Genomic DNA, 20,747 nt, shown 5'->3' with positions numbered 1-20,747 from the left:
CTCAGTTTAGACCTCTTGCCTTTTGAACTGGCCTTTTAAATATTATACTTGTACCAGTGATAAACCTTGTACTACAGGAAGGGTTATTAAATGACCATTACCACAGAATCAGAGAGCAGAGCAGTGAGGGCATCACCACACGGAAATGTTCACAGCTCATCCTTATTTGGTTTCTACACTTTATCTGCCCAAGCCTTGCTGTTTTTCGTTAGGTTTCAAAACTTTCCCAATCTTGCTGCTACCATGCGTCTCCATTGCTGAGAGTGAGAGACATTGAGTCCCATATTGATTCTGAAATTTAAAAAATTTAAATTTTTAAAAATTTAAAAAGAGCAAGGATTCTTAAAAGTGACCCTAATGGCATTTTGGGACAGTTAAGTCTGTGTGGGGGGCTGTCCTGTGCACTGTGGGATGTTTAGCAGTATTCCTAGCCTGTACCTGCTAGATGTCAATAGCATCCCCTCAGTTGTGACAACCAAAAATGTCTCCAGACATTGCCAAATATCCCCTGAGGGGGAAGATGGCCCCCAATTTGAGAACCACTGTGATAGAGGCGTGAAATGTCCTTTACCTTTTAATTCAGCTGAGAGAAAGAGAAAATGTAATTAAAATAATATTTTCTAAGGAAACTCTGGGGGAGAAAGCAAAATACAAAAGCATAACATTAACAAATAGCTGTGAAGGTTATTCAACATTGATATTGTACATCATGCCACTGAATTGTTCACTTTAAAATGGTTAAAAAGGTGAACTTCATGTTATGCATATTTTACTACAATTTTTTAAAAAAGCATAGCATTGGTCAAGTATAGAGATTTCTGAATCTAATTGAACTAAACTTTAATGACAGATGAGCATTATAGTATAGTTTGTCACGTACCTAGATTGAGGTTCTTTCCCTTGCCTTAGCGTTGTCTGAGGAACTCTATCTGAAAGCCCATTTCTTTCTTTTTCTTTTTTTTTTTTTTACGGAGCACAGGCTCCGGACGCGCAGGCTCCGGACGCACAGGCTCAGTGGCCATGGCTCATGGGCCCAGATGCTCCGCGGATTGTGGGATCTTCCCGGACCAGGGGCACGAACTCGTGTACCCTGCATCGGCAGGCGGGCTCTCAACCACTGCGCCACCAGGGAAGCCCTGAAAGCCCATTTCTTAGGAAGCAAATATTTTAATATCTGTTTTGTGCCAGGTATCTGAGGCAGATCTCCTAGCATCAGATTAGGACATTAGGCTGCTGATTAGTTTATGGTTCACCATCTGAAAGGACCATTATAATAGAAGGGATATTGGAGATCATCTTGTTTTACAGGTAAATAAAGTTGAGGTCAAAACAGGTTCAGTGACTTAAGCAGGATCTCGGAGCTCCTTGAAGGACACGCTCCTTGAAGGATCAGGACCGAGATATCCTGCTTAGAGTTCAGTATTCATGTTGCCAAATCACTCTAAAGCCTGTCCATAGAGATATATTTTTATCAGAGACTGCCAGTGCCTTTTGTGAATTATAGTCCTTTTTATAAAGGGGGAAAGTGTCTAATGGGAAGAAAATGAATGCAGATTAACTGGAGTGAAATCATCTAAATATGCCATTGAGAAGTGACTGAGGAGCAACAGCTTCTGTTCTGAGGAAATAAGATACACTAGTTCTACACAGTGAGATAGATATACATTTGCAGTGTTTTAAAAGATTTTTGAAGACTCACTTTCAAAAAACCCTATTTCAACCATGCAGTTTAATTTCTGTTCTCTGGGCTTTCGCAGCAGTGTTTCCTGGCTTTGTTCACACTGCATCCTGACCTGGAGGTGCCTCCCCCTCTTCAACACCTGCGGACACCTTCTCTTTACTTAAAACACAGATCAAATATGAAACCTTCCCTGAACTTCAGTTTCCCTCCAAGAAGGAATTAAATATTTCCCTCTCCATATTTCCATAGCAACTTACATACACAGGCATTTCACCTACAGTTGGTTTTCATATTGCAAACTGGATGTAATTAAATACATAGAGAACGTGAATTGCAGTGCCTAGACTGGTTGCAGGTTCTATAACATGATGGTGCTATGGAACTGCTGCTGCTTGTTGCTATAGAAACGTAAGGCTGAATGAATGGCTAGCGGCTCATTTTGTGAACTGGGCTGGAATTTATTTTGCATCTTATTTCACTTGTGTCTCATATCTTTCATTACAATGGGTAATAAAAGTGATAACAGTGTGTATAAGAAGTCCTTGTTAATGATAATATTGTGTAGAGCTAGGAAAATAAAGGCCATGACTTATGCAAAAGTCAAGGGTAATAAATTCTTTGAAAAGATATGCAATGTCATTAGAGCTGCTGGATTTCATGTCATTAGAGTAAATGTTAATAAGATTTTAAAAATTATCTTTCTGGAACATAAGTGCTTGGAAAATTTCAGGGCCAAAGATGAAAACAGAAATGGAAAAGCTTCAGTGTGTGAAGTTAAAGGGCCATGAGAAAGATTCAGGTTTGTTTTTGTCTGTTTTGATCAACCAGTCTGTTATTTTTAGGCCACAATAACAAAAACATCTTCATTGCTGAAAATACTGAAGAAAAATAACTATTATTTTTCTTTGTTATATCTCAATTCTTCCCATTGAGACAATCACTTAAAATTTTTTATTGAAATATAGTTGATGTACAATATTATATAAGTTACAGGTATACAATATAGTGATTCATAATTTTTAAAGGTTTTACTCCATTTATAGTTATTATAAAATATTGGCTATATTCCCCGTATGGTACAGTACATCCTTGTAGCTTATTTTATACATAATAGTTTGTACCTCTTAAACCCCTACCCCTATACAGCCCCTTCTCCCTTCCCTCTCCCCACTGGTAACCACTAGTTTGTCCTCTATATCTGTGAGTCTGCTTCTTTTTTGTTATATTCACTAGTTTGTTGTATTTTTTAGATACCACACAGAAGTGGTATCATACAGTATTTGTCTTTCTCTGTCTGACTTATTTCACTTAGCATAATGTGCTCCAAGTCCATCCATGTTGCTGCAAATGGCACAATTTCATTCTTTTCTATGGCTGAATAGTATTCCATTGTGTGTGTGTGTATATACATACATAAATATACCACATCTTTGTCCATTCATCTGTTGATGGACACTTAGATTGCTTCCCTATCTTGGCAATTGTAAATAATGCTGCTATGAACACTGGGGTACATGTATCTTTTCAACTTAGTGTTTTTTAGTTATATACCCAGGAGTGGAGACAATCACTTTTGTAATGCACTTTTTAGATAATATAACATTTAGTAGGAACCCAACTAATTCAAATAGCGGAATGGTATCTTTATTTGCTACTCACTTAATCCTACCTTGTAATACTTTGTGTATCTCTCATCCTTATAAAATTATAAGCTTCTTAAGGGCAGGAATCATGACATGCATCTTTGTATGCCATTCTTCCCTTGGCTTCAGAAAAGGAGCACCAAACCTAACATATAAGTGGTCAATACTTTTCTCCCCTCTATGGAATATAACGGGGATTAAAAAGATCCTGCTGTTTTTAAAAACCTTTTTTGTTGTGAAATAGAACTCTCATTTAGCAAAGTGCACAATACAAAAATGAATAGCTCATCAAATTATCCCAAAAATAAACACCCATGTAACCACTGCCGAGCTCAAGAAAAAGAACATCACCAGTAACTCTCTCTCAATTACTATCTCCTTTGTTCTCCCAAGGGTAACCATTTTCTTGACTTCTCTAAGCATGTGCTCTAAAACACTGTTGTTCAGTCTTGCCTGTTTTTTTCAAACTTTCTACAAATGGAATAACACATTATGTATTCTTTGGTATCTAGTTTCTTTTATTCATCCTTATGTTTGTGAGATTTATCCTTAACATAGGTATAGTCTGTTCGTTTTCATTTGCTGTATATCATTCCATTGTACAAATATATCACATTACATTTTTATCCATTCCACTGCTGATGTCATATTTGGGTTGTTTCCAGTTTGGAGAGGTTACAAATAATACTTGCATGAACATTTATGTACATGTCTCTTTGGTATATATATGCACACATTTCTATTGGGTATCAGAGTGTTGAATTGCTGGGTCATGGGATATGTCCTTAACTTTAGTAAAGTCAAATTGTGGTTGTCTCACTTCTGCCAACAGAGTATGAGAGTTCTTAGAGCTTCACCTCCTTGCCAACAGTTGTTATGGTCAGTCTATTTAAGTTTAGCTATTCTGGTGAATATGTAGTATTATCCATTTGCAGTTTTAATTTGCATTTCCCTGATTACTAATGAGGTTGGGCAAATTTAATATGTTTATTGGCTATTTGATATCCTCTTTTGTGAAATGCTTGCTCAAATCTCTTGCATACTTTTCAACTGGATTGTTTACCATTTTCTTATTGATTTCTAGTAGTCCTTTATATACTCTGGATACAAGCCCTCTGTCAGTTATATACATTGTAAAGTTCTTTTTCTTTTTGCCGCTTGTTTTTTCATTCTCTTAATAATGTCTTTTGATGAACAGAAGTTCTTAATTTTAATTTCAGTCAGATTTATCAACTTTTAAATTTATGTGTCTTGTTTTTGGTGTTTCCTTACCCCAAAATCATGAAAATGTTCTGTATTATTCTCTAGAAACATTTTTTGACTTTTAAGTTTAGATCTGCAATCCACCTTGAATTGATTTTTATGTATGGTATGAGTTAAAGGTTAAGTTCCTTTTTTCTCCCCAAGATTCAAGCAGCATTTATTGAAAAGACTGTTCTTTCTGCACTGCTCTGCAGTGGCACCTTTGTTAAAATCAAATGTTGATCAATGCATGAGCTCTGTATTCCATTCTATTTGTCTATCCTTGCACCAACAGCACACTGTCTTAATTCGTAAAGTTTTATACTGTGTCTTTATATCCAGGAGATTAAATTCTCTTTTCTGGTTCTTCACAAGGGCCTTGGCTGTTTTTGCTACTTTGCCTTTCTATATAACTTTTAGAATCAGTGTGTCAAGTGGCGCTTTCATTTCTCTCATAAGGCTGACTTTCAGCTAAGTTTCTCTGGGATGATGTTTAGTTAGAGCTTTACTGGCACTAGCACTTTGAAAGGATATGATATAGTGGAAAAAACATGGGCTGTGGAGTCTGACTTGAGCTGGAGTTTATCCCTGCCACTCTCTCTTAGTTGGGCCATTAGAAGGGTTTGGGCTAGTTTTTGTCTGTCTTGATCAACCATCTGTTATTTGTAGTCCACAGTAACAAAAACATCTTTATTACTAAAATTACTATTAAAATTCAACATTGCACAGGTTTGTTGACATCACGATAAATATTTCTCAGCCCAGCTCAGGAATGTGTCAAAGCTATCACAACAATGCTGCAGACATCGTATCAGTCAACTCTGAGCGTCTTTACTCATGTATCATAACTGTAGCTTGTGCCTCGACTTTTTAAATTTAAACATTTGTAGTTGCTTATAAACCAATTAAAATTTTTTCCTATTATCTTTTTACCATACTCCCAGGACAACATTTTGACTCACAAGACATATATATCATATACTGAAATTATAAAGTTATGATGAATACCCATGAATCTAACATCTGATATCCAAACGACGTACTCCTCCTCTAGTATGTTAACTGGCTGCTTACTCAAGCATCTTTGAGAACTTGGCCTCTCTAATTTCTATTATTAGATTATTTATTTATTTGTTTATTTTAAATGAAGACTTTCTTTTTATTTTATTTCGATTTTTCTGGCCGCCCTGCGTGGTACGCAGGATCTCAGTTCCCCCACCAGGGATGGAACCCCCGCCCCCTGCAGTGGAAGCGCAGAGTCTTGACCACTGGACTGCCAGGGAAGTCCCTATTATTAGTTTAATATTCACTTAAAGTATTCTCAAACTTAGTGTAGACAGCTGCATCCAGCTTCAATATGTGGTTATTTTTCAGTTCATTAGTGCTATGAAATCTGTGAACATATTTATTTAGAAGAATTGGCAGGCAGGCAGTTTTGTCTCCAATTCTATCTACACCTCTAAGTGTCTGTGTGTAACTGTGGCTGCATATGGCCTTTTACACACATTCAGAAATGGATCCCAGTCTCCCCCCTTTCTCTGTATCTCTCTCTTTCTCTTTCTCACACACATATATATTCAGACACACACAAAGAAAAGGATCTAGAAAAAAAAAGATAAAAACAACTCTTATCTGATCCACTTACCATCTGCCCTTTCTATCTATCACTGAAAATTTGGGTAAAATGTTCAGTCTTGTACTCATTTCCCTCTTTTAGTCCCTATTCTCTTATTCGTGCTGGGTGGGAGACAAAGTGGGTGTGCAAAAAGGCAGTCTCTTATTTCCCACTGCATGATTTCCCTTTTCAGTCATTCCATGTGCTGCTGTCAGCTGACAGAAACCATCAAGAGACTCTGTTTTATGGTTATGCAGAGAACTCTGAACATTTTGTAGGAGGTGTCTCATAGGAGAAAAGTAGAGAGGCTGTCAGCCACTGCTATTATTGCCATCCTTTCACCAGGTGGCAAAGGTAAACCTGTTCTGTCAAATAGCCCAAAAGCTTATCAGAGAGGAAAAGACTGATGTGTTTATATCATCTGAGCTTATACAACATGCTCAATTAATTCATGGGATGTTTTATTTTTGAATTTGGCTCTTCAGTTTCAGGAACACATGTCTTTATGGTTGTAATCTTTTGCTTCCCCCTTACCTTGATATATGCATATGTATCTGTGTGTGTAATTATGTGTATATGTAATATACATCTATATATGCCTCTGTATAGCATAGTTCAGTTCAATAGGCATTTATTAAGTACTTACTATGTACCAGGCATCAAGGATGCAGGATGAATAAAATATGGACCCTGCTCTCAAGGAGCTTATGATCTAATAGTATTTGTCTTTCTGAAGGGAAGATTTCATATGTAGTGATTGTGTTTGTTAAGTTATACCACACAGAGTATTAAAACTTAACAGGACTTTCCTTCAGCTATAGGAAGCAGAAGAGAACTAATCTGTATATTATTTACATACAGCTTTTACTTTTAAAATTAAATACAAAATAATTTTAGGCTTACAGAAAAGTTGCAAAGATAGCACAAATCTATATTCCTTACATCCTTCCTATACACCTATATAAGAATTCCTATATACCCTTTTCTTATGTTCCTCTAATGTTGGCATGTAGCCATGGTACATTTATCAAAACTGGGAAATTAACATTGGTACATACTATTAACTAAACATAGACTTAATCTGGATATCAGCAGTTTTCCACTAATATCCTTTTTCTGTTCCAGGATCTGATCTAGGCTCCTACATTGCATTTAGCTGTCATGTCTCTTTTAGTCTCCTCTAATCTCTGATAGTTCTTCAATCCTTCCTTGTGTTTCATGACCTTGACACTTTTAAGTATTGCAGATCAGGAAATTTGTAAACTGTCCCTCAGTTTAGGTTTGTCTGATGTTTTCTCATTATTAGATTGAGGTTATAAATTTTTGAGAAAAATCTCACAGAGACAATGTCCTTAACACATCCTTTATCAGGGGTACGTGATATTGACATGTCTTATTACTGGTGATATTAACCTTGATCATCTGGTTAAGGTGCTGTCTGCCAGGTTTCACACTGCAAGGTTACTACTTTTTTCTCATTGTAATTGAGAATTGGAATTTTGTCTTTGTAATATTCCACAAATATTTAAGTTAATAGTTTTAAATTTACAGGAAGATTGCAAAAATAGTACATAGGGTTCCCATATACCCATTTCCCCCTATTGTTAACATCTTACATATACATTTGTCACAGCTATTGAGCCAACATTGATACATTACTATTGACTGAACTCCATACTTTATTTGGATTTTACTGTTTCACTCAATGATTTGATTGATCTTGCCTGTAGCAATTGTTACGTGGTGTTCTAATGGTGATTTTCTATTTGCCTCATTTTTTCTACATCATTAATTGGAATTCTTCTGTGAGGAAGAATTGTTCCTTCTCCCCCATTTATTTGTTTATTTACTTATTTAATCATTTATTTATATCAGTGTGGACTCATGGATATTTATTCTATTCTTCAGGTTATAATATAATGCTATTATTATTTATTTTGTTTGATCAAATTCTTCCAGCTCTGGCCACTGGAAGCTCTTTCAGGTCACCTCTGTGTCCTTTGGACATGCTCCTATCTTTTTTCCTTTTTTGTGGGGGAGCCCTTCCTTACTTTCTGGCACTGTGTTTGCAATTTTTATGTAAAGCTAATAGACACTGTCATTTAGGAGGCTATCTTTTCGTTAAATACTTATTAATTTCTTCCTTGGCTGACATTTTAACTATTTTTCTTTCCTTACTCTTATCATTCAAACATTATGAATATCCTAAATTACACTGGAAGGTCAAGGTGTGGAAAATACACTGAGAAGGGAAAGAGGGTGGGATCTATGTGGACAGGGCTTGCTTTCCTATTCCTTCCTTTATTTACAGTTGTGGGCAAGTTGCCCAATCTCTCTAAGTCTCAGTTTACTCATCTATAAAGTCGTGATGATAGTACTAATATTTACTTTGCAGAGTCGTAAAGATTAGATGACTTAAATTTAAATTTACCTGGTGGTCCAGTGGGTGAGACTGCGCTCCCCATGCAGGGGACCCAGGTTCGATCCCTGGTCGGGGAACTAGATCCTACATGCCACAACGAAGATTCTGGCGCAGCCTAAATAAATAAATATCTAGATGAGTTGTGTCTTAAGATAAAAAAGTACCTTGTTACTTATAAAATTTTATATAAAGGTTATAGAGTTATCTCTGTATCATAGCACAAGGACACTGTATCCTATCCTTTTAATTATTTGGTACTGGTTGTTAAGGAAATGTTTTTATGATTACACAGAGAGGTCCATTCAAGTGAGAATAATGAACAATTGAAATTGTACTAGCCAAAAAAAATGTGCCTGGAACCAGATTAATGTATTTACTCAGATGCAATCTCATTTCTATAACTCTATTCATTCGGAAAACCCGAGGATTATAGTAGTGATAAGCATGACCCATCTGTCTTTCAGACATAAAATGAAGCCTTTGTCCTTATTAAAATAAAACTATGTCAGGATCAAATTCTTTTTTTCCAAAGCCATGCAATATGTTTCCTCAACCAATATAAAACATCATACGGAAGCAATTCAAGTTGTGGAGTCTGGTTGTTTGCTCAGAGCAATCACCCACCTGTTCATCAGTCAGTGAGATTTTTTTAATTAATTAATTAATTGTTAAATAAATAAATGAAGACTGCGTTGGGTCTTCATTGCTGTGCGTGGGCTTTCTCTAGTTGCGGTGAGTGGGGGCTCCTCTTCGTTGCGGTGCATGGTTTCCTCATTGCAGTGGTTTCCCTTGTTGCAGAGCATGGGCTCTAGGGCGCGGGCTCAGTAGTTGTGGTGCACGGGCTTAGTTGTTCCGTGGCATGTGGGATCTTCCCGGACCAGGGCTCGAACCTGCGTCCCCTGCACTGGCAGGTGGATTCTTAACCACTGAGCCACCAGGGAAGCCCCTGACTTGACCAAATTCTTGATGGACAGTGAATGACACTGAAGATCAAATAAGTGTTCTATGGTGCAATGTTTGAAAGAAATTCAACATAGAACATTATTGATCCTTTAAAAATGTTTATTAGAAGCACACAGTGCCCCCGATGGTTTAGTAAATCTAAAATAACCCAGTAATATACCATCTAATCTTTTGTATGTGGTAAACTAAAAATTGGGGCTAATACAGTGATGCTATTGAAAACCTCCAGCTTCTGATTCTAGCCTCACTTTGGGCCCTTTTCCCTCTCCCATGAAGTCTTAGGAATGGCATGAGGACAGTGATTTTGAAAGGATCTGCAGCATTGTCTATAAAGCAAAGAACACAGACCAAGAGCCCAAACTGGTTTACCACATAGTAGCCCTAGGGTCTCCTCTTGACTCCAACTCTGGCCTCATATTTCTTGCGTGCATTTTTTACTATTTTCAGCACAAACACCAAAGGATTTGAACGTCAAACTTCTCAAATTGAACCGTGATTGCTACATATCTGCAATAGTAAGTTCACCCCTTACTAGTGGTCGATAGTTCACCCCTTCCTTGATTTTTATGGCTGTGGAAAAACGGAACCAGGCTGCACTATGACATTTCAGCACTAAGTGGAGCCAGACACCCAACTGCCTTAAAACTTACAAATCAGCAAAGAGCACAGCCCCCTTAACCTGAAAACCTGACTTTGCTGGGGTTTTACAAATGGACAGAACTGGAGTTTTATGGTGAATCATCTGTTTAGTGTATTTGAATGCTCAGGCCTCAGGGGACAGACACCAGGTAAACAATTTGTTTAGCTCATCTCACGTGGATTAAAGAAAATGGATCAAATAAATACCAACTAACCAACTTGTTCGTACCTCATGATTCCCACACCCTCTACCCTTTGTTACAAGCTTCTGCAAGACAAGGGGCTAGCCTTTGGTGGTTCAAATTCTGTTCTGCAAGACTAGAATGGGCCCATTTGGGGAAGAGCCCTGGCTAATAGGAAGATTTGTGATAGTGTTTGGGTAATGCTTTTGCAAGTAACTATGTATTTGGCATAGGGACAGATTTGTCCAGTGCAGACTACTGGGTTGTGGGAGTGGGAGCCTGTCATGGGGTGATGAGTATCTGTAGGTGACTGATGGAGAATAGAAAGAGTCACAAGCCAGTCTCATCTAGAAACTTGGCACAGACTGAGCCACCATTTAATTCTTGAGAGACCCTGAGAACCTAAGTATAAAAGAGATGAGCTTCTTGCAATTATTCTTCTGCTTTCTGCCTTAGTTTCCTTGTCTGTGAAAAGGAATAAGAATGCTTATTCCCACTTCCACTTCTATTTAAGGATACGGTGAAATGGGGTTACAAGGTTTAAAAATCCCTATTTTCCAGCTTCTGGAGACTAAGCAGACTTTATCTTTTTTTTAAAATTTTATTATTATAAGCAGACTTTATCTTATGGGTGAGGAACTTGGTGTGATATGCCACATTAAAGTCAAATGCATGTGGAATCTGGGGGGTGGGATGAACTGGGAGATTGGGACTGACAAATATACACTACTAAGTATAAAACAGATGACTAATGAGAACCTACTGTGTAGCACAGGGAACTCTACTCAATTCTCTGTGGGACCTAAATGGGAAGGAAATCCGAAAAAGAGGGGATATATGTATATGTATGGCTGATTCGCTTTGCTGTACAGCAGAAACTAGCACAGCATTGAAAAGCAACTATACTCCAATAGAAATTAATTTAAAAAAGTCAAATGCATGTGGAATCTTGCCCTAACTTGCCCAGACTTGCCCTGAAAGGGATCACAGAACTCACAATGAGATCCTGTTTGTCCATTTACTAATGCATCGTTTCCATTTGACTTATTAAAGGAGGAACTTCTGTGGACATTCTCTTCCAACTTAACGGTTGGAAGGAGTGGAGTAACTGTCTATGGCTAAGTCCCTAAGGAGAGCAAAGAGAAGTGACCTTGCTAACACTATTAGCTCAGGCCCTTTCTCTCTCTTCTTTCACTGTCAATCTCCTAAAATGTGTGGTCCACAGTCACTGTCCCTACGTCCTCCTCTCCCATTCTCTTAGTAATTTCCTGGACTTTGACTTCCATCCCTAAGAGTGCTTTCTATAAGAAAACCAGTGTTATTTTTTCTGTCAGTTTTATTTAGTTCATATTCTCTCTTTCTCTCTCTCTCTCCTTTTTTTTTGGCCGCGCTGTGCAGCATACAGGATCTTAGTTCCCTGACCAGGGATTGAACCCATGCCCCCTGCATTGGAAGCTCAGAGTCTTAACCACTGGACCACCAGGGAAGTTTCCATATTCTCTTTTCAGCAACATTTATTCTGATGACCACGCTCTCTGATGGACAAACCTCTCTTTAGTGTCTTTTGATGATTCATCACTCTATTTCCTTTGTCAGCATGGCTTCCCCCTTTTGTCCCCACTGTGTGTGCCCCTAAAGCAGTGTCCTTGGCCTGGCTTTATATTCATTCTCTTGCTCATTTTTATGCCCTCCTAGTCTTCTATATCTTCTCCCAACTTCTAAGACTTAACTTTAACCTGTGCTTAATTCAAAAGTCATGATAGTATGCAGGTTAAAAGCATGGATTCTGGTGTCAGAATGTCTGAGTTCAAATACTGGCTCTGCCACTTACTAGCAGTGTCACCTAATTTCCCTATCTGTAAAATGTGGATAATAATAGAACTTAACTTCATTGGATTGGAGGATTAAGTAGGCTCCTGTGATATGCATAGAATAGTGCCTGTTACATAGTAACTACTATATAAGTATTAACTATCATTATTATTATGTTCTAGATCAAGTTTTTAATCTGCTTTTAGTACATCTCCACTTGCATGCCCCTTGAATCTATTTCTTACTTTCAGTTCTACAGCTTCTTTCTTCTCCTTGTAGAGAAGTGGCTAAGAGTATGGTCATTTGAGTCAAACATGGGTTAATCTACTTCTTACCAACCATATGACCTCCTGTAACATACTTCAACTCTCCAAGCCATCTCCTCATCTGTATCTATATCATAGGATTGCTGTGAGAATTAAATGAGGTAGTATATGTGAATAAGATGATATAAACAAAGTAAACAATTAACAAATAGTAGTTATTCCATTGTTGTTACCACCAGATCTTCTGCATTTAGCACAAATACTACATCTTCCACAAAGCAGCCTCAGTGCTCCACCCACAGTGCTTACCTCCTGCTTCTGAATGTTTGTAGCATTTGTGATCTGTCCCACTTATTTCACAGTTAGCTTATTTCACTGTATATTGTCATTTACCATTTTGTTAATTTGTCTTCTCTTCCTGGTTTAAGTGTAAGCTCTTTGAAGAGAGGGACCTTGTCTTACACCTCCTGTAGCTTTAGTATCTAGCCCAGTGTTTGGTGAATAAACTGTGATGGACAATCTGTATTCTCGTCAAATTTCAAATGCCAAATTGGAGCTGATTATCCGCTCCCCATCGCAGTTCCCCTGACTCTCTGTTAAGAACCACTTCGATTGAAACTGGGCCGCCAGCAGTGGAAGGGCTGAGTCCTAACCACTGGACGGCCAGGGAGTTACCAAGAACCACCTTTATTTCTAATCTCCTAGGTCAGAAATCTTTGACACTGCTCATGAATTTCTTATGTACAGAATCTTCCTGAGTTCCATTAATTCTGCATGTGCCTGGCTCAGTGCCTAACACATAGTACTTGATCAATAAATGTTGAATAATGATTGAATAAAAATTACTAGATTTTGGGCTTCCCTGGTGGCGCAGTGGTTGAGAGTCCGCCTGCCGATGCAGGGGACGCCAGTTCATGCCCTGGTCCGGGAAGATCCCACATGCCGCGGAGCGGCTGGGCCCGTGAGCCATGGCCGCTGAGCCTGCACATCCGGAGCCTGTGCTCCGCAACGGGAGAGGACACAACAGTGAGAGGTCCGCATACCGAAAAAAACAATTACTAGATTTTAATTTTATATGCTTTAGATTTGCCTCTTTTCTTTATCTCTAATGATACCACCCTGGTCCAGACCCTCATTGACTGTGTCCAGAATATTGAAATAGCTTTCTATCTGGCTTTCTAATTTTCTTCTTTGATTTTAATATATAGTTTACCTGTTACTGCTATACAAATATTCCTAAAATACCATTTCTATGCACAAATATTACCTCATTTAATTCTCACAACGACCCTATGAAGATGGGTTCTCTACTGTTTGTGGAATCAGCTTATCCTCTGAGGCTAGTTTTCAAGGTCTTCCGCAGTTTGGTCTCACTCTACTTATGCCAGTATTTTCTCTCACCAATACCCTTCACAAACTCCATGCTCCATCCCAAGCTGATAGCACTAGTTCTACGTATTTTCCTTCACACCCCCTCCTGATATCATGCCAAATCCTGCTTTAATCAACACCTCAATCATTAAACACCTTTATCTTTTTTTAATTTTTACTTCAAAATTTATCCATCTTTTAAAAAGAAAATAAGATCCCATCAGAAAACTTTCTTGGACTGTCGTAACCTTCATTTATTTCTGTCTTCTTCATATAACTCCCTTGTAAACGTACATAACTTCCATATAAAATCTTTATTATCCTATTTACCATTTAAGTATTTATTCCAATTTATTACTATATAATTATTTTATGTGGGTTAGTTAGCAGAGTCTGCCTATTTGTATCATACATCTGTTAAGAGAAGAATACATGAGTTATAAGTCTTTGTGTGTTCTTCTGTGTCTACGTGAGCTGAGTATACAGTAGAAGCTCAAAAACACTTGGTTGATAATATTGTAGAAGTTAATCTGATGAAGTTGGTATTTCAGGAAACACAGCTTTCTCAAATCTTAATCCAGGATAAGATCTGTGATGTTTCCAAATAATTTAATCAAATGTCAAATTATATCGTCTCTAATATTGACTAGAAGGTAAAATATCATGGTATCATTTATTTTAATAAAAACAAAGTTTGCCATTGATGAAAGCTCTCTCACAGATTTATCCTCTTTTGTATGAATGTGATACCTAAAAAAAGTTTCGTAAAAGAGAATGAGAAATTACAGAAACCAAACACCATTTAAAGTTTCTGTTTCTAAATGCCAGATCAACAAGTAAACTCAAGGATGTTCATTTCAATCCTTCTAACACTAATACCATGGAGAGCTCATGGCTGCTCTCCCACATGATGCATCCAGGTTCTGGACATGCCAAGACCTTAGAATTTAAAGGAATCTGTTAAGTCCAACCGCAGTGCTAGTTGTGGTTTTTGTTGAATGCTAAGAAGGGCATTCTGCTATGAGAAAGAAAAACAGAGACTATGAAGTGTTTTCCTTTTAAATCCTGGTAGAAATCTGAGGTTCTGTGTCTTGACATAGTGTGCTACACTGTTTTATTCAGTTATGCTTTAGGGAAATAGTGCATGTATTTGTGTAGGCAAAGGGGGAGCTTTAGATGCTATCCTCTTTCAGGCTATCCTCTATCTCTCCTTGAGTATGTGGAAATTACCTGGACAAGGTTTCCTGTGCTTAAGTAATCCTTATCTCACCTTTATGGTTTTCGCCAACTATTTTTCCCTTAAATTGATTATTTACATACATTTACCTTAAAAGAAGAATGTCTCTATATCACTCCTGAAAATAAAAAAAGTTTCTATTTTCATAAGTAGAATGTAACCATGAAGATAAATGTAACAAAAACAAAACCTTTTCATCAAATTCCAGCTAGAGACTTTTGGTCTCTGAGCCCAAGACTTGACTCACTCTTTGTTACAAAGGAAGATTAGTAGATCTTAGAGAGGTGTTAACACAGATTGATGGGACTTCCCTGGTGGTCCAGTGGCTAAGACTCTGCACTCCCAATGCAGGGGGCCTGGGTTCGATCCCTGGTCAGGAAAGTAGATCCCACATGTATGCCACAAATAAGAGTTCGCATGCTGCAACTAAAGATCCCATGTACTGCAACTAAGACCAGGCACAGCCAAAATAATTAAACAGATATTTTAAAAAGACATATTGATGTTAAAATGAAATTTTTGTTCGTGCCAAAATCAATGTTACTAAAAGAAAAGTGAAAGGAAAATAATTTTCTCATTGCCCAAGTTAGTTATGATGTCATCACTGCATATCACTTAAAATTATCTCCAGCATGCCCCAGCTTGGGATACACTAGACTAGAAGAAAATTTAAATTGAATCACTTTTTTAAAAGGCTGAGGGAGAATCCCAAAAAAGAGTTATCCTTATGCCGTCAAAGACTGTCATACACTTCTATTTTCAAATCTGTAAACACAATTTTGTTAGTTTTCATTTTTATTTTAGGATCCCTCATTACAAAGGCGAGGGCTAAGAAAAGAAGGCCTTTCAATGTACCTACATCACCTTTTCTGAAAACTCAGATAAAATTCATAGAGGTCATTTACCTACTTAGAAGTTAACAAATATAATCAATATTAAGCTATAAACCAAACCTTGGCTTATAAGTCCACCACAAGCTGAAGGGAAACAAGTCAGTAGAGGTACAAGAGAGAAACATTTTAGAATTGTAATAGAGCAATTGGGAAAAGACAGGAAGGAGAAAAGAAGTGCATTAGGAAACCTGGGTAGGTCCAAGTAAGTTTTCTATTATTATTATTATTTTTAACCCCACAGGAAAGCCATTTTAATTTCAATATTTAACGAAGACTTTCTGAGTTACAAATTAATGCTGACCAAGTAGGAATACAAGTCCATGTTTGTAAAAGTTGGCCCCATCAGTGACTTGTTTTTTTTTTTAACATCTTTATTGGAGTATAATTGCTTTACAGTGGTGTGTTAGTTTCTGCTTTATAACAAAGTGAATCAGTTATATGTAAACATATGTTCCCATATCTCTTCCCTCTTGCGTCTCCCTCCCTCCCATCCTCCCTATCCCACCCCTCTAGGTGGTCACAAAGCACCGAGCTGATCTCCCTGTGCTATGTGGCTACTTCCCACTAGCTATCTATTTTACGTTTGATAGTATATATATGTCCATACCACTCTCTCACTTTGTCCCAGCTTACCCTTCCCCCTCCCCATATCCTCAAGTCCATTCTCTGGTAGGTCTGTGTCTTTATTCCCGTCTTACCCCTAGGTTCTTCATGACCTTTTTTTTTTCCTATTATTTTTTAAAAGGAGTTTTCAAAGTAGGATGATCTACTGTCCTAGTTTTCCTGAGACTGGGAGATTTCCTAGGACATATGACTTGTATAATTGGGAAAGTCCTGGCAAACTGAAAGGAGTTGGTCACCCTCTTTCAAAAGCTTCCTTCAAGCATACATAATAAGCAGCAGAGAAGTAGACGTTTTCCTCCTGTGGGTGTAGGAGGGTGTATGAGATTATGCGTATAGAGCATCTGATAGACTGCCATTCCCAGAGTCCAGAAATCACTTTGGGAATATTAAGTATCCAGCCTTTTTCCTAAAATTATAATTCAATTTTATTGAATAACGAAAGGGATGTGTCCTCTTCCAACACTTTCCCCCTCTATTTACTATCTGTCATCTAAGTGCTAAGTGCCACGCACATAGTAATCCTTCTAGGGTTTTGGGGCATTATCTGTATATGGTGGAAGAGTAACCAAAGGCATTTGAATAGGAAAACTCTCCAGTTCAGCATGGCAGTGTCTTTTCACAAATCATCTACTTGTCTTTTGAACTCTTGACAATTTATGACAATGTAATTAAATTAATCACTGAAATGCCTTCTCTGTGCAAGGCATTTTGTTAATTTAATTCTAAGATCTTTTTATAAACCACATGTAAAACTGAGTTATACATTTCTACTTTGTTGAAAATCAAGATTTGAGGTTTTTCCAGATCTGTGCCTTGAAGAAATCAATTTTCTATAGGGAAATAATTACCATGAAATTTTAAATTGTACATTTTCCAAGCACGTCTCGTTAAAACTCTAAAAGAATTTTCTAGGTGGAAAATACAATACAGTATTAATATTCCACGATTCACTATATAGTAACATAATTTCTTCTTCTCAATGACATTCTTCTCATTCATTTATTGCATTTTTTAAAAATTAGTGAACACCTTCTTTGGGCCAGACAGTAGTAGGAACTCTGGATACAGGAACAAGACAAAGTCCCTGCCTTTGTGGAGCTCACTTTCTGGTGCCCTTGAGACATTTACAGTGGGAAGAATAGGAGAAAAAAAGTCTCTAAGGCATGAAGCTCTGACCACTTAGGAGAAAAGGATTAGCTAGCCAAACAGATCTTGCCTATTTTTTAGTCTTCAGACCTTGGGGACCAAAGGAAAGGAAATCAGAATAGTTTAGAACAAGAAATGATTCATATTGGAAGAGAATCAGAATAAGAAGAAAATAAAAAGCTAGACTCGCTACCCTTTCTGTCTTCCTTGGAGTAGAGTTCCACAAAAAGCAATCATTTGATATGGACATAAGGTTACCGTCTCTTGTCCCTGAACCTTTTCTGAAGTTCTTGATAAACAGCTTTGTTTAATATATCTTGTTTCTTAAAAAAAAAAAAAAGTTTCACTATTCATCTATTACACACCTTCAACTTTGCTTTCATGGATAAGCTGCTATGTCCATGAAATTCTTCAGAATATCAAGAATTTTACTGGGCTGATTTTTTCAAGCAAAATTTCTTTCTATTGTTACAGGGCCTCACCTCTAAATAAAGAAAGAAAACTATAGGTCATTTTGAGATTCTTTTGGCAAAGAACACAACCACTATTATACACAATAATAATATATTTATTAAGCATCAACTATATGCAGGAAATTAAAGATAGTAGAAAAGATAAGTAAAGCACAGTCCTTGGTCTTAATGAAATTACCATTAGTGTGTCATGTGCTAGGGACTAGTGGAGTTGAAAAAGTATTCAGGAGGATTCTGGAGTAGGCAGAAATTATTATTCTGTTTTTCCTTACTAACAAAACTCTGATTTTGACCAAGAGTTCACCCTTCCATATGCCTCAGGAGAAACAAATCCAATTCTATATTGGATGCCTGATTAATCTAAACTGATCAGGATAATCCCTTCCCTTTTCATGTAACTGGCTTAAAAAGAGATATGTGAACCAATTCTAACAAGTCATAGATGTTTGTTGGAAGCTTCTGGAAAAAGACACTCTTATTGTTCTGGCTGGATGTTAAGAGGTAGGATGTAGCCTCGATAGCTATTGACAACTATCTTAAGACCACTGAGGAAGAGGAAAGGGTAGCCTCAGAATGAAGCTGATATTAAGGAAGACAAGCAGATAGACGGAAAAAACTTGAGTATTTTTTAAAAAATAAATTTATTTGTCTTTATTGATTTTTGGCTGCGTTGGGTCTTTGTTGCTGCATGTGGGCTTTCTCATGGTTTTGAGCAGGGACTACTCTTTGTTGCGGTGGGCGGGCTTCTCCATGCGGTGGCTTCTCTTGTTGTGGAGCACGGGCTCTAGGCACACGGACTTCAGTAGCTGTGGCATGCGGGCTCAGTAGCTGTGGCACGCGGGCTCAGTAGTTGTGGCTTGCAGGCTCTAGAATGCAGGCTCAGTAGCTGTGGCGTACGGGCTTAGTTGCTCCACGGCACGTGGGATCTTCCCAGACCAGGGCTCGAACCTGTGTCCCCTGCGTTAGCAGGTGGATTCTTAACAACTGCGCCACCAGGGAAGCCCAAAACTTGAGTTCTTGATCACATAATTTTTCCACTGGGTTAACCAACCCTGAAAGCTTCTCCCACATCACTCTGGTTTTCCAGTTTTGTGAGCCAACATACTTTCTTATTAGGTCAGTTTGAATCAAGGTGAGGTTATTTACAGAGAACATCCTACTTGGATGCAGGTTCCAACTTTCAAAGACTTATAATCTAGTTGCAGAGGCAGGAGTTACCATATTTCATTGACTCTGTGATGTATTTCCTTTACCCACACATTAGCATCTCTGAAATCAGGATGTATCTCTGAAATCAGGGTAGTGTCGTAAAATTGTTCTCAGCCAAATGGCAGCCTTAACATAGTTGTCAATGCTTGTGCATGCGTGCGTGACCTTCGTCATACCATTCATATTACTAATGTTTTAATTATAGGTATTACTTGAAATACATATATTAAGTTTAATTGCCATTGAAAATTAATCATAATTACATCGTGATTCAGAACTGAAATAAAAGCTTATTAAGTCTGCAGAAATGCACAGAAACAGCAGTGAAACATACATTTTATATAAATGGAGCAATATTCATCCTTGGAGGAATTACAATTCCATAGTTTCTTGCAAATACTTTATATAGGACCTAGGAAAGAAAGATACCCACAAATATATGAAACTGCGTACACTCTGTTACTGAGATGCATGCAAAAGGAATGCCCATCATACGCCAAACTAAGCACCTGAAAGTAAGAAAAAAAAAAGTCAAATTCTTTAGAAAAGATGTAAGAAATTTCAAAGTTGTGAGGGGCTTATGTTACGAATTCATGCATAAGGCACTGTGCCATAGAAAATAGAAATATTATCAGCTGTCTTTTGCTTGTAGGAAGCTAATTGTCAAATTGGTTTTTTAGGTAGATTGTGGTTATACCAGCTGTGTATGAAACTTCATTTTCCTGAAATAGGGGAAGAGTTTTTAATTATTCAACTTTCTACTATTATTTTTGTACTCAAAAGCCAGGTCAGCGGGACTTCCCTGGTGGCGCAGTGGTTAAGAATCCACCTGCCAATGCAGGGGACACGGGTCTGAGCTCTGGTCCTGGAAGATCCCACATGCTATGGAGCAACTAAGCCCACGCACCACAACTACTGAGCTTGTGTGCCACAACTACTGAAGCCTGCGCACCTAGAGCCTGTGTTACATAACAAGAGAAGCCACCACAGTGAGAAGCCCGTGCACCGTAAGGAAGAGTAGCCCCCACTCGCCTCAACTAGAGAAAGCCCACGCGCAGCAATGAAGACCCAATGCAGCCATAAATAAATAAATAAATAATTTTAAAAAGCCAGATCACCTTCTTTTCTTTACATAATTGAGGCATTTTGTTCTTTAAATGAAAGAGCAGCACTGTTACTGGAGATAATGTTATTCAGCCCTGATAAAAATCTGTTTCAAATACTGCATGGTATCGCTTATATGAAGAATCCAAAAAGAAGTCAAACTCATAGAAAATGAGAATAGAAAAGTGGTTGCCAGGGTTTTTGGGGTGGGGGAAACAGGGAGAG

The 20,747-nt window shown here is 37.8% G+C and overlaps 1 long non-coding RNA gene across 1 annotated transcript in view; it reads left to right on the top strand.

Moving 5' to 3' along the window:
• Positions 1-20,523, top strand: part of LOC137228594 (uncharacterized) — a 38,047-nt gene extending 17,524 nt beyond the window's left edge. The window contains exon 3 of the long non-coding RNA XR_010945313.1: positions 20,202-20,523. This is a non-coding gene — a long non-coding RNA (uncharacterized lncRNA). The remainder of the gene's footprint in view (positions 1-20,201) is intronic.
• Positions 20,524-20,747: the final 224 nt, after the last annotated feature.

This window comes from Pseudorca crassidens, chromosome 1, assembly GCF_039906515.1.
Source record: "Pseudorca crassidens isolate mPseCra1 chromosome 1, mPseCra1.hap1, whole genome shotgun sequence".
Taxonomy (NCBI): domain Eukaryota; kingdom Metazoa; phylum Chordata; class Mammalia; order Artiodactyla; family Delphinidae; genus Pseudorca; species Pseudorca crassidens.
The sequence above is the reverse complement of the archived record's forward strand: the minus strand, read 5'-3'. Positions and strand labels throughout refer to the sequence as shown.